Here is a 6,000-nt window from a genome sequence, read left to right on the forward strand (position 1 = left end):
TTCCAACGACGCTCGTTGTGGCCAATTGTTTCGTTTCCTATGATCGCCCTTGTCTCTGGTATCCCACTCACGCAAAAAAAAAAAAAAAAATGTGTACCTGACTTTTCATCGCGGAGGATACGTACAAACGGTTGCACCAGCACTAACAATTGCAATGTAGACCACGTTTAATGACGAAAGTGCTGCCATCTGCCATATTATGTTGCCAACGATTCATTTCCATCATTAACAAACAGTTGGCAACATTTGCTATGTCCTGTCATCTGACCGTACGTCTCATATTTGTGATATTTTTAGACATTTGACACATTGTGACACATTGGGATTTTCAAACAATTCTAACGTGATGGAAACAAACTACGGTCATTTTTATATTAAGTGCAGCAAGAAACATAGGAAATCATCATCCAATATTGAAAAACATGACACAGACAAAATAATGCAGGCCTGTGTAATCTATGAATACGCGTAATCGTTGGGGATAACATCTACGTTGTTCTTTTATCTCAACAGGAATTTCTTTCTAACACAAAGAACAAATCGGAATTGATATTACATCTGACGAAATATCTCGAGAAATCTGGTTTTACCGTACATCAATCACTTGGAGAAGCAGACACATTAGTTGTGTTAATCGCAACAAATCTTGCAAAATCTGGCTCGCCAGTAATAATGTTAGAAGATTTAAATATTTTGGTTCTGATGGTAGCATTCGCAACAGCTGAGACTTACATGTTTATTCCTGGCTCGAAGCACCACATAATATATACAGCACTACGAAACTTCAGAGAGCATTGGTAGATATGGTGAACTGCATTTTATTTCTGCATGCCTTCACTGGTTGTGATACAACTTCTGCTCCACACAGTAAAGAGGAGAAAGTTGCGTAGAAAATACTGGGGAAAATTAAGAACTGCGTCGACAAATGGATCTTTTCAACAACCCAACATCATCTGCTGAAGATGTGGCAGGTGCTGGAGAACAAATTCTTAGCATTATATAGATGTGCATAGAAAGAAAATCTGAATTGTACAAGATTCAGCATGTACAAAAAGATTGTATCCATACAACGCATTAGTGACACTTTCAACTTAGCAGTACTATCTCGAACAATAACTACTGCAAATCAGCATAGTCTCCATGTGTTCTATCAAGTTCCGCAGTGGAAAAATCAAGAGATGGCTCCAACTGGATGGGGCTGGAGAATTTGTGGTGATTGTCTTCTTTCTGTAACAACATTTGAACAACCTTCTCCAGAAGATTTGTTAAAGTTTATAGCATGCAACTGCCAGGCGGACTGCGGAAACAATTGTGGGTGCAAAAGAAGAGCTAGATTGTATATTATTTTGTGGGCAGAGTAGTGGACACAGATGTAGTAATAGCACTACTTTAATTGAAGATTAGATGAAGGAAGTGATGATGAAGCTGTCGCCAAAACTAACTTCTTTTAGAAGGAAGTAAACGAAAACTGTGGACATTCAACTGCAAAACGCCATCGAGAAAAGTAAGACTCAAAGTACACTGATTTATTTAGAACTTTCGTTTATTTTTCATCGCAAGGCTTTTTACGGTGCTATATACACTGATCAGCAGTTGAATTAGGGACAGCAGGACAGTTGCAGAAGTCGCCCTGCAGAGGTTCCAACAGTGCATGTGAATGAAATGCATCGCAAGGATGCTGCTGCCGTGTACTTCTTCCCTCGGTATCCGTGTCAGTGCAGTGTGTGATGGGCAAGACGAAGGACATGAGTACACTTGACCGTGGTCAAATTATACGGGCCAGACGACTGGGTTGCTCGATTTGCGGAAGTGGCTGCAGTACTCGGATATTCAAAGGCAACTATGTTAAGGGTGTATCGTGATACCTGGCTTCCGCACCCACACTGGCAAACTGCCGCGATCAGGGGTGTGTCGACGATAGGGGTAGACGCCGAGTGGCCCGCATCGTAACAGCCGAATAGACGTTCCACAGTGCCTCAAATCGCGGAGAAGTTCAATGCAAGACAACAACGATGTGTCAGCAATCACACAATTCGCAACCACCTGCTCGCCATCTGGTACAGAAGCCATCGATCCACGCGAGTATCCCTTCTAACAGCACAACACACGAAACAACGTCTAACATGGGCAAAGGAGCAGAAGATTGCCTGGACAGTTTCATATTGGTACTTGCCGATGAACCAATAAGGGTGCGTCGCCAACCGCTTGAGGAAATGGATTCATCGTGACAGCAGGAAACTGTGCAAGCCGGTAGTGGTGGTATTCTCATCTGAGGCATGTTTATGTGGACTGAAATGGGTCCCCTAACACGTGTAACACAGTTCCTCACAAGTAAACGCTACCGTGATATTCTGGACGACCATGTCATGTCATTTGCTCGGCTGCTACATTCAGCTGGAAACCTCATCTTGCAGCAGGACAATGCACAGGCCCACCGCTCTAGGATGGCAGCAAACTGGTTTGATGAACACCCCTCTGATCTGGCAACACTTCCCTGGCAACATGATCATCGGACCTCAATCCGACCTAACACATCTGGGACGCCATGGAACGAAGCGTTCGGCTGTGGACACTCTTCCAACTAACCTGTAAGCTCTGTGGGAGACTTTGCAGCAGATATGGATTGAGATTCCACAACAACACTTCAGGCGCCTTGTGGAGTCCATGCCGCGGCGGGTACAGCCGTTATCAAAGCGAAAGGTGGGTTACAGGCACTTTTAGGTAGGTGTCTATAATTCAATTGACGATCAGTCTATATCGTCTTCCTTTTTAAAACTACACTACTTTTAAGTTTAGGAGTTTGGTAGATGCACAGAAGAATCTAAGCACAATTATGAAAGCTGGTACGTATAGTGAAATAGTGAAAAATCATGAAACAGGATATGAAGGTATTTACTGTAAATCGGATACAATGGATACAATTTTAAGGACATTGAACTTTTGGTAACAGCAACGCGCAGAAAGTGGCCACATATTATACAACCTATAATATATAATTGGCAGCAAAAATTATGGTAAACCAACAACTAGAGTTTTAGTATAATATCTATACATAGAACATATTGTAACGGGTTTAATTTTTTCTTTCAAAAAATCTTTAAGTTCGATGATTTTTTGTCGAAATTGCACTGGACTAGGGATATTTATTCAAAAAGGCGGAAAAACCGCAACTTGATTTTTTCCAGTACTAACAATATCACTAAAACATATTTCAATAGATTTCATTTTCTTTTAAAAAACGTTTATCTCAAAAACTAATTTCAATCGCTACATAGCCCTACATACAGAAATATAGTGCGAACGTCTACTTTCAGGGTTCTTGCACACCCCCTGCATACACCACTGTTTACGAACTACTTAACAAACTAGCCAGAATTCCAAACCTGTTGACACTTACCGGAAATTTCAATGAAAAGCCGTGTCAAATCACTAAATATCTTTTTCTTCATTTTAATGATTCATTCATATGTTTCTACAGAAATTGTGCGCAGTCCGATGACGTTTGAAGCTTCATTGGGCATCTCTGACATTGTACATAGTGACAATATATACATTGCTTTAAAGCTTCTGAAATTTCCAACAACTTTTGTTCGAGCACTTTTTCATACTTCTACTCTGTTTATTCCTGTTAAGTTGTATGAGGCAATGAAAAGATCCATTTTTTTATTTTATCTTAAAGTTATGCAAAAATGGTTACTCGGAGAAAAGTGATAATAACTTGTTACATTGCCCATAATATTAGAAGTATAATAAAGAAAGAATGATCCTTCTACGTTAGAATAATTAGTTTAGAAGTTATGTGGCATAAACTAAGTGCAGGTGAGAAATCCTAGACGACATACTATTTATTCAAAATGGCGGAGGACCCGCAACTGGATTTTTTTTGGATTTTCTGTAGGTTAATGAGGAAGAGGTCACGAACAAATTTCAGAAGGTCCCATATTTTTATTCTAAATGCCTACCTCAATCCTTATTTTGACTGCATTAATATTGGAGAATAATAATAATAAGATCCAATTAGAGATAGAGTGCAAAAATGATCGCATTGTGAGAGCAATGATAGTTCATCTGATAATGATGAAGACTACTTTTGTTTAGGATATCTCAAGGTATATGATGATGATGGAAGAGAGTGGTTATAGTGTATGGAATGTGACTTGAGGTAACATTTCAAGAAATGTGGGGGAGAACGTGTCATATGTTTGTCATCATTGTTTCTTTTGTTTTTATAATCGTTTACTGGGTTTGTAACCTAGAAATGTGCTCAATTTTAGCCTGGGCTTACATGAAGTTCAAAGCTCTTGAAAATGAAATAAGTTTGTAGCGAGATATCTTAGTCCGTGCTCTCTACATGTCCTGTCGCATAAATTGCAAAAGGGGCAACTTGCATTTAATAAAATTAAATTCTGGCTCACAAAGAATAATTAATATCTAGGGTAATTACTTAAGAGGCTAACATTTATTAACATTTACCGAACTCTGTAGGTTCTACTTAAGCTTCAAGTTTATATCAAATACATAAAATCATAGCATCAGTAATTCCTTTTTAATAGTGTTTTATAAAGTAAATTGAGTCTATTTTTTAAGTTTTCGTCTGAATCAAATATTTGACAGGTACCAACTGAGTACTCTAATCTCAAAATTCTCTAAGATATCCTCCATAGTTTGATTCTCTACTGTTCTCTAAAATTTCTTTAAATATAGGGGCCTGTGCAGGCGCACATCCAGAAATTTTTGTTGGGAGTTGACCAAGCTTTCGGGTGGGGATCCAGTACTACAAACCACCCCGTCTATTATTATTATCCTACACCCGAAAAGAATGTGGTATGTAATTGTAAAAGTAATCCAACTATAATTTTAGAAAAAAAATAATAAAACTAGATTGTTTTTATAAGAGGAGTATAGATGAAGTGTAAGATCAAATTTTCACTCTACATCAGTCATTCCCCTGTTAAACAAATATATTTTTTGTGTGTGTTAGTGTGTGAAAATGAACAAACGTATGTTGAGTTATTAAATTTTTTTTGGGGGGGGCGGGGGGTGTTCGCGGACTCGGTGGACTTGTCCCGAGAGGACGTCCCTCGGCCTGTGGAAGATAGGAGGTTAGCTCTCATTAAGTACGCCCTCTAATCTTAATTTTGTAAAGAATTTTAACTTATTAAACTAAAATCCAGGCCTAATCCTATTACTTTCTGCTTTATCTTGGAAGAAGCACCTTTAAAGTAAATTTAAGCATTAGTCAGGGTGGATTAGATCAGGTAAAAGTTTCGCCTTCTATACCGAGGATCTTTACATAGATCCAACAAGTGAGGTTAGAACAAACCAATTCTTCCTTATAAAGGAGATAGATTCAAAAGACAATTAACCTCTTCATAGTCTTTACAGGGGAATCGAACCCAGTACTCTCGATTCAAGATCAAAACAATCTACTTGTTTCCTCACAAATGAAACCAGAGAAAGTTTATATACTCTCTTTCTCATACAATGTCTGTCGTAAGCCGAACACAGCTTAAGATAATTATTTCTGTACCTCTAATGTACCTATAAGTAAAGCGTCTCTATATCTTAGTGGAATATCCACGTAAATATAGGAAAAAGCATTATTGGATGTAAACATCCATTTCCCTAAACTAAAAGGAAAGGCTGCCTGTTCCTACCTAGATTGTTTGCACTCACTAGATGGAAAATACAGAATGAATTTCCCCTACTCTCTCTTTACCTACAAGACCTAATATCGTCTTCAAGCTCTGAGGTAAAACTACAGAAAATCAAGTATAATTTCACTTAGCCGGCCAGTCCGCAAGTACTACACCTTAAACACTCCCAATATTATCCTCTTATGTTACAAAGCTCCGTTCGGCTCACTTAGCCAAATCGACTTTCTTGACTACATCTTGGAGTCTTCCCTTCCCTGAGAGGAACTTACTTTTACATAGAAAAGCTATTCACGAAGGAAAAAAAAAGCCATATCTTAAACTATATAGAAAAGCAAAAGGTAAA

The sequence above is a fragment of the Thermobia domestica genome, chromosome 12 (assembly GCF_964235325.1).
Source record: "Thermobia domestica chromosome 12, izTheDome1.hap1.1, whole genome shotgun sequence".
Lineage (NCBI taxonomy): Eukaryota > Metazoa > Arthropoda > Insecta > Zygentoma > Lepismatidae > Thermobia > Thermobia domestica.